The sequence below is a fragment of the Microtus ochrogaster genome, chromosome 6 (assembly GCF_000317375.1).
Source record: "Microtus ochrogaster isolate Prairie Vole_2 chromosome 6, MicOch1.0, whole genome shotgun sequence".
In the NCBI taxonomy this organism is placed as follows: domain Eukaryota; kingdom Metazoa; phylum Chordata; class Mammalia; order Rodentia; family Cricetidae; genus Microtus; species Microtus ochrogaster.
The window spans coordinates 76,800,113-76,809,431 of record NC_022013.1 but is presented as its reverse complement, the minus strand read 5'-3'; positions in this window follow the sequence as shown (position 1 = coordinate 76,809,431).

Sequence of the window (9,319 nt, the reverse complement as noted above, 5' to 3'; positions counted from 1 at the left end):
ATGCACACATCACTGTATACATATGGAGGTCAGAGGCTGACTTACAGGGATCACCTGTTTACTACCATCTGGGTTCTGGGGATTAAACTCAGGTTGTCAGGCTTGGTGGCAAGTGACCTTATGTATGGAACCATCTTGCCTGCCATTTTTAGTTTAGATTGGTCAAATGCTAACGGCAGAACTAACTAGGCAGAATGTCACTGGCTTATCATAAGGAGATGCAGGGGATGGAGAGGCTTCTGGGGGCCCTGGCACCAGACTGGGGCTCAGGTGACCTCACAGTGCTGACTGTCCCTCCCTGCATGTCACTATTGCTAGTATTGCTTGATCTTGAGGGAGTCTGTGACTGTGTAAAACAGAGATGAAAACATGGTGGCTCTTTTGTTCAGGCACGAGACCCTGTCACCGGTGATTCTCTGAGGACTCTGAGAAGCTTGGGTGGTGGACGAGCTTGTGGCCCCTCTGACCTCTTCTCTGGCTGCAGGGCCAGGCCACCTTGTTTTGACATCTTTTCATTCTCCCCTCTGTGTTTCCTGTTTTCATGGCCCTTCCCTCCTGCAGTACTTTTCCTGCGTCTGTTTGGGTTTCCAGATGTTGCAGCTACTGGTTATTTTGGTAACTATCTGGGTCTCATAAGATATGGGGAGGTGGTGGTGGGGGTGAAGACAACGGAAAACTCCTGATCTGGGGGAAGGAAAATTCCATATATGTTTTTCAGGCTGGATGATGGGCCGGAGGCATGCATTGAATATTGTCTCTAAGACCGGCTGGGAAAGCCAAGAGAGACTTAACAGCTTCAGTCTAACTGTCCCTCACCTCCGTGGGGAGATGGCTTAGCCAGCAAAGTGCACACCGTGTAGGCACGGGGACCTGGATTTGGTCCCCAAAACCCACATAAAAATATGGGGCTTGGTGGTGTCCTAGTACTGGGTAGGAGAGCCTGGAGGATCTCAGGGGCATCTGGCCAGCCCAGCTTCAGCATTGTTCCAGGTCAAAGTGAGAAGCCCCCTGTCTTAAAACTCAAAGTGCATGGTTTCCTGAGAAATGACACTCAAGGTTGATATCTGGCCTCCACATCCGTGTGGACGCAAACACACACACACACACACACACACACACACACACACACACACACACACACACGTATCTGAACACACATGCCACCAGACAAAACCTCAAAACAGGGAAACGTTCCCATTTTCCCAGGTGCCCCTTCTCTGGAGTACAGGCTGTTTCCAATGGCGGCTGAATTTTCAGCTTCAGCTCTGGGCCCTCCCTGGGGGCGATCCTCAGGTGTGGAAACTCACGGTTCCTTTTAATACCGTTTCTTCACCTCATGCCATGGTTTTGAAGTGCGCCACCAACACAGTGATCCAGTCAAGTGGCAGCAGAGACCATATTCCTCTGTACGTACAAATAAAAGATGCCACCGGAGACATATGCTGCTCCGATGGACTCTAATAGCTCTCTGGCAGAGGTGGCAATGCCTGGGAACTTGGCCCCAGTGACGCCTATAGGAAGAGCCCCGTTAGTTAATTCTGTGCGGGCCAGCTCCTGTAGGCAAGTAAACTGTTCCTCTGACTGCATTTAGTCAGCTGCTCTGTGGGTGGCTGTGGTTGATGGCAGAGCTAAGCTGTGGGGGTTCCTTCTCTGTAGACAGTGTCTTCTTGCTGCTGGACCATGGGCATACCGTTATCCAAAGGCTGGCTTCAGGTGGCATTGGCAGGCAGGGCTGGAGCCTAACCATGGGTGTAAAAGAACTCACGGAGATGAGGCTAACTCCTGTGGCATGGGTAGAGGACACAGGACATGGTCAGAAAGAAACGGGAGGCTGGAGGAGGTGATCTTCGCCCTACAGTGGGCTGGGGATCAGGCTGTGTGCCTCCTACCCTGGCTCGTCCTGGTTCTGCACCCACACTCCCCCCCCCCCCCCCCCCCCCACCCCAGTCGGGGCCTCCGGATACCCTTCCCAGCTGCCTTTTAGATCTGCTTATTTCTTTCTGTTCTACCACCACAGGTCACAAACTGACAGTTATACATTTAGAGGAACAGCTTATTTATAAAAGTTCTTTAGCTTTCTCTTTTTAGAGACACGATCATAGGCGCCAAACTTTGACTTCCTGCCTCAGCTTCCCAAGTTAGGTGTGTGCCACCATGCCGCACTAAGGAACAATTATTCTGTGGTTTTTGGGCTTAGTTAAGTTTTTATTTTTGTTTTGAGAAGGTCTCGTGTACCCCAGGGTGGTCTAAACTCATTATGTGACCTTCAATTTCTCATCTCTCAGAGTGCTGGCATTGCAGGCTAACACACCTGGTTATACCATGCCAGGCATAGAACCCAGGATCTTGTGTGTGCTAGACAAACACTCTACCAACTGAGCTACACCCCCAGCCTGGAAATAACTGTTCCTAAATCCTCTATTGGATTATATTAGGAGTGCTCCAGGCAGGAGTGCTCCTCCTCAGAGTCTACCAGACATCAGTGTAGGGGATTATGAACCATACACATACACCTCTAAAACCAAAACTAAATGTATAGGTAGCTCAACTTTCCTTGAGCAGGATCCACTCATTCCTGCCCCACTGGAGTGGCAGTGGAAGTCAGGGTGAAAGGTCAGAGAACCTAACTGCTCGGGGCTTAGGATGAAGGAACTGGCTTCTGCAGTTTAGAAACACACACATGGACACTGCAAGAGTCCCCGAGGATCTTGGAAGGTTTGTAAGCTGTTGCTTATGCCCATTAATTTATAATAAATTTGTTCCTGGCCATAAACACATACACTCTGATTACACATGTGAAATACATAGGTGATATGTAAGGACATGCTGGAAGTCTAATGGTGTGAGAGCAACTTTTAAATGTCCGTTTGCCATAACGTAGAATTACTTAGGAAGAGAGTCTTAATGAATAATTATATAGATCGTGTTGGCCTGTGGGTGTTTCTATGGCAGATTGTCTTGACTGTTAACCGAGCTAAGAAGGCCCAGCCCACTGTGGGTGGCACCATTCCCTAGGCAGGGAGTCCTGCCGCATGTAAGAATACAGAAAGTCAGCAGCAAGCAGGAAGCATTGCTACTCTCTGCTCTTGACTGTGGATATTTGAGCTCCTGCCTTGACTTCCCTTCAGTGATGGCTGTGACCTAGAGCTCTAAGCTGAGATAAAACTCCTCTCTTCCCCCAAGCTGCTTTTGGTTGGGGTGTTTTTTATCACAGCAGCAGAAATACACTAGAATGGAAGGGATTGTGTGCATGTGTGCCGGTCCTCTTGGGTCTTGGTGTGACAAGTGTCTAGGAGATATCACATGAAAACTTCTATGACCATGTGACTTCATGGCGCAGTTCCCTGCTAGGGTCCTGTTAGACGGGAGTTAAACTACTCTCACTTCCAACATGTATGGCCGAGTCTCAGAGACATGCACAGGGGAAGAGCTAACCATCATGACTATTTTCACTTATATGATCTGTTGACAGCCTCAATAAAATGCCCAATTGAAGGTCTCATGGCTTCAAGAAGCTAGCTAGGTGGAGGAAAACTTACAGCTCCATAGGGACCTCGAGTGCATGATGATGGCCTGTTTCCAGGAGGAGTTCTGGCCGGGAGCTGGAAAATTCCCCAAGCGGCAGTGATTTAAATCAGAAGAGAATTTATCTATGCCAGGCCAAGATGCTCTGCCGTCCTATAGCTTCTACATCCAAGTCCAAAATGGCAGCCTGTGTTCTAACCAGTGGGTGTGTCCTAATTTTTACCTCTATCTGTAGTCCATTTGGTCACGTGGCTACACGCTGCAATGGAGACTGGGAAATGAAGTTTCAATTCTGGGTGAGCATGTGTTAGCAAAGGCGACTAAAGGGGTAGCTGGAACAATTGTGTGACATTTCACCATGTGGCTTGCTTTTGTTGTAATCACCTTGTGGGTGGGTGTCCTGCTCTCTACACACAGAATTGAAAGCATTTTGCAGTGTGAGATTATGTAGAGGTTGTCCAAGTGAGCAAGTTGCATACTTCATTTTAAAAATATAGATGAAAAGTTTTTAAGTTGGAAGTTACAAAGTAATCCCACACTATCTTAGAATTGCATATAATAAAGGGTTATTTATTTAGGGGTAGACCCACAGATCACAGTCCTCTGCACGAACTGGGAACAGGAACTGAATCCAAAAGGAGAGAGCGAGAGAGAGAGAGCTCGTGCATGCACGCATGCACCTCAACTTTACATTGATGTGCATAGTATAAGAGGCCACACCCAAGTGGGATGGTATCTTAAAGACTACTGACTAAAGGAGTTCCTACAGCAAAGTTTTTTAGTTTTATGTGTATGAGGGTTTGGCTTGCAAGCAGGTATGTGGCATGTGTACCATTTGCATGTGTAGTGCCCTTGGAGGTCAGAAGAGGCCATTGGATCCCTTGGATCTAGAGTTAGGGATGGTTGTAAAGTAGCATTCGGGTGCTGGGAATCTAAACCTGATCCTCTGCAAGGGCAACAAGTACTCTTAATTGATAAATCATCTCTACAACTCTACTTTTTTATCAAATTATTTTACTTATGAGATTCCAATATATAACAATAAATAATTAAAATTAACTTCCTAAGTTGAAAGTCCACTTTCTAATTGAAAATTATTTATTTTTATTTATACCTCTTATTTAATTTATTTAATGTGTATGTGTGTGTGTGGGGGTCATATATGCACCACAGTGCCCATGTGGAGGTCAGAAAACAACTTACAAAAGTTAGCTTTCTCCTTCCACCATATGGGTCCCAAGGGTTGAGCACAGGTTGACAGACATGTCAGTTCAGCAAGCACCTCTACCCACTGAGCCATCTCACCCACCCAACATTTTCTAATTTTATAGGAACTAGAGTTAAAGCATTCAAGATGTCTCATATGCTAACACTTGGACACTTGGTATAAGATATACTAAGGGGTATTTTTTTTTCCTGATTGGTAAACAGCTTGAAGTTTACTTTCACTACTGAAGTTCAGTGTTTTTAGGACTTCTTCAAAGCTGAGTTTGAAAATGACTGAACCACCCCTCACCACATGTGGCAGGTGGGAGGGCTGACCCTGAGGTCAGGAGAACCGGTGGTCTGGCCCAGCAGCTCACTGACTGCAGCACTCAGGAAATTAGGCCCTGAACCTCACCTGCAGCACTCAGGAAAGCAGACCGTGCACCTTACCTGCAGCACTCAGGAAAGCAGACCCTGTACCTCACCTGCAGCACTCGGGAAAGCAGACTGTGCACCTCACCTGCAGCACTCGGGAAAGCAGACCCTGCACCTCACCTGCAGCACTAGGGAAAGCAGACCCTGGACCTCACCTGCAGAACTCGGGAAAGCAGACCCTGTATCTCATTGGATGCAGCACTATGGAAAGCAGACCGTGCACCTCACCTGCAGAAATTGGGAAAGCAGACCCTGCACCTCATCTGCAGCACTTGGGAAAGCAGACCCTGCACCTCATTGGATGCAGCACTAGGGAAAGCAGGCCCTGCACCTCACCTGCAGCACTCGGGAAAGCAGACCGTGCACCTCACCTGCAGAACTCGGGAAAGCAGACCCTGCACCTCACCTGCAGAACTCGGGAAAGCAGACCCTGCACCTCACCTGCAGAACTCGGGAAAGCAGACCCTATATCTCATTGGATGCAGCACTTGGGAAAGCAGACTCTGTACCTCATTGGATGCAGCACAAGGGAAAGCAGACCCTGCACCTCACCTGCAGCACTCGGGAAAGCAGACCCTGCATCTCACCTGCAGAACTTGGGAAAGCAGACCCTTCACCTCACCTGCAGCACTCGGGAAAACAGACCCTGCACCTCATTGGATGCAGCACTAGGGAAAGCAGACCCTGCACCTCATTGGATGCAGCACTAGGGAAAGCAGACCCTGCACCTCATTGGATGCAGCACTAGGGAAAGCAGACCCTGCAACCTTCTCCTGTACAACTCAGTAGAGTTGAGCCCACTGGTGAATGTGCGTGTGAGCTGACCCCGAGCATGTAAGCATGGGGGAGCTAGTGCTGCTTCTCATCTGTCATGCAGTGAGGGTGGGGGAGAATTGCCACCTTGCCCCCCACCCCTCATGCCTATAGCACTTAGGAGAGAAGGCCCTGTACCTCCCCTGGGCACCACAGTCATGCCAACCCTTCTGGTGGAGGCATAGGTGAGCCTGCCCTGAGGTCATGAGAGTGGGGTAGCTGGTCCTGCACCCTTTGTCATATGGTGGTGAGGGAGAGGGAAAAGATTCCCTCCCCACTTGCCCTTTACCATCTGTGGTGGATGAGAACTGCCCTTCCCCCTCACCAGGTGCAGAACTAGGGAGAATGGGTCCTGTACCTCACCTGGACAATACAGTAGGCAATACCTGTTGACAGAGGCATAGGTGAGCTAGCTGAGAATGTGAGTGCCACAGATTGGGCCCTGCCCCACATCTACCATATGGTGGTGTGGGCAAGGGAGAGAAGCCCCCTCCGTGACCCTTGAGACCTGTGGCAGTTGGGAGAGCCATCCCTGAGGTCACTAGAGCAAGAGGGCTGGCTCTGCCTCTCATCATCTGCAACAGCAGGCAGAGTGGCCCAATACACCTTGCCTAGGCAACACAGTAGAGCTGGCTCTGGTGGTGTAGGTATGGGCAAGCTGACTGTGAGGACATGAGAGCAGGAGAATTGGCTCTACCCCTTGCTGCTTATTACATAGGATGCACTAGCTGGGAGGTGCTGCTGGAGAGCTCATCCTGGTACTGAGGATGAGGGAGAGCTGGCAGGCTGGCCAATCCAGCAACCATCCAGACCCAGAACCAGAACTTTGAGTTGGCCCATCCCATTATCCATTGCATCTATGATCTGCTGGAGCATGTGAAGGGGCTGGCCCTGCAGATCCAAAGTTTGGAATCTCCATGACACAGGACAAGAACAGGATATCCAAGAGCAGCCTCAGTGAGAACCCCAGTATTGATGATGTAACAAAACCCAGAGACCTCAAACAAGACTAATGACTCATTGTAATGAACACTTACAAGTAACAATGTATGGACCAAAGGACCGTGTGACTCACTGTGTCACACTTTGGCTTCCACAATGAGATTTTTCTTTTCTTTTCAATTTTATCTTATTTTACCCTGGGGGGTGTCAAGAGCAGAGGGAAGATGGAAGGGATGGGAAGATGAGTGGCATCGAGATGTATGATGTGACATCCACAAAGAATCAATAAAAAGTTAAAATTTAAAAAATAAAATAAAAATGACTGACTGACTCCAAAATTCTCATTATGTAGCAGGGCTCTTGAAGCTGAGGGTGGGAGGTTGACTTCGTTAGCACCCCAGGATAGTGATAGAATGAGACTAAATTCAAGGTCGGGAGTTAATATATATGGGCTGTTAGCACTGCTGTGGCAGGTGCTAAGTGATTATTAAATACTTTTGTATTTGTTGCCAAGGAGACCACTGGACACAGAGATGCTCTCAACAAACAATTATTGATGAGAAAGGTGTAAGATTAGTGATATGGTGAATCAAGGAGAATCTGGGGATGGAGCGACAACTTAGTGGTTGTGTCTCCTGGTCTCGCAGAGGACCCAAGTTCAGTTCCCAGCAATCACCTGACAGCTCACAACCTCCTGTAGCTTCATTACCAGGATATCTGATGTCTTCTCATCCCTGCAGGCATCAGGCACACACACTTACATATGTGGGAAGTCATGCACATAAGAACGGACTCCTGCTGGCCATGGAGTCCATTCGTGGTGTGAGAAGAGCATTTGCCTAACACTTGCTTCCTTCTTGGCAAGCTTACAAAGTGTTGTAAATAAACGCTCAACATTTCCAGCCATTAGAGCAGTTCTTCCTACAATCACTCAGTCCCATCCTGGGCTGCATGTCCTGGGGGAACCATTCCACTGCAGCTTGTGGAATTGCGTTTCCAGCTTTATGAGCAAAGCCCCCTGTGCATGACGTCTTGACATGTCACAGTGGGTGATGATGCCCCTGCACTGGAAGGAAGGTGTATTCCTCTCTGTATTGCAGACACTCAGACAGGCCATCAGACACTGCATTGTGTGACTTCAGACTATCAAGTCTGATAATTTCATCTGTATCCCTGTTGTCTCTCCAATCATCTCAGAACTTGGGAAGGAGCAGGGAACACACCTCAATTCACACTGGGGCTCAAGAGTTCCCACTCAGTCAGGCTGCACGTCATAGCAGTGCATGTGATGGGAGCTGAGGTTGGATCTGAGGCCGGAAGACAGGTTTGAGCCTCACTTTTATCCTCATCAAGCAGTTGGTCTCGGGTAAGTCCCCTTTCTCCTCTGGCCTTGGTTTCCTCCTCCATGAAAGACAGATGATCTTCCAACAATGCATTGATAGATGACAGCCATGGGCACCCTGTCATCTTCTGGGTGGCAAGGTGGAATAGGCAGTCTGATGAGCTGATTTGGCCTCTGTGGTGGCAGTCTTACTGAGTTATTATGAAACACAATAGCATTTCTCCCAGCATTCATGGCTATTCTGGTTAACACGTTTAATGCTGTTCTGGTGTTGCCAGACGCAGATGATTGGTTCCTGGCATGGGATGTGCATCCATTTCCTCATTCACCCAATTCAACAGGTAGTTACCGAGAGCCTGCTGTGTGTCAGGCATTGCCCAGCAACTGAGGATGGCAAACATGGAACTAAATAGATCCAGCCTTTCCTTAAGTAGCTCCCAGGCCTGTGGGAAAATGCAGACAGAAGTACACCATACAGCACAGGATGGTGGTAGTGTCTCTGAGACCAGTGAAGCAGGGCAAGGGGCTAGTGTGGGCTGAGTGTATGTGTGCACATCTAAGTGTGAGCACACATAGAGCTGCTGAGAAGGCCTCCCTGATAGCAGATCTGAATTTACAAGACTGAACTATTGTCTAGGGGAAGGAAGGGCTTAGTTACTAGACTCTTGGAAACTTTATGTTAATTGTGAATAAGTAACTCTAATTGGCTCTTGGGCATGATCTGTCTGGATTCCTTTGCTCTTCTGCTGATGCCTGCATCAAGTCCAGAGGCCTCATTGTGAATCTTATGCTCATCTCTTCTGCGCTTGCTGCCTCTGCACCAAGTGTCATTCTGGCCAGCTTCAACAGTCTGGCCCTGTTGGCCTCACCATTCCTGCCTACTTTAGCTTTCTTTCTTACCCCATTGACTCTTGTTTCTGGGAATTAGCCCAATGCTTAGAGCGCGGACCTCAAAGCTTACGCTCCCCTAGTTTCTCATTCGTGTGCTGCCTCTGCTTCCTCCACTGGCACAGGCAGTGTAGTAATAAGAGAGGTGGGGCTGCATCCCCAGCACCC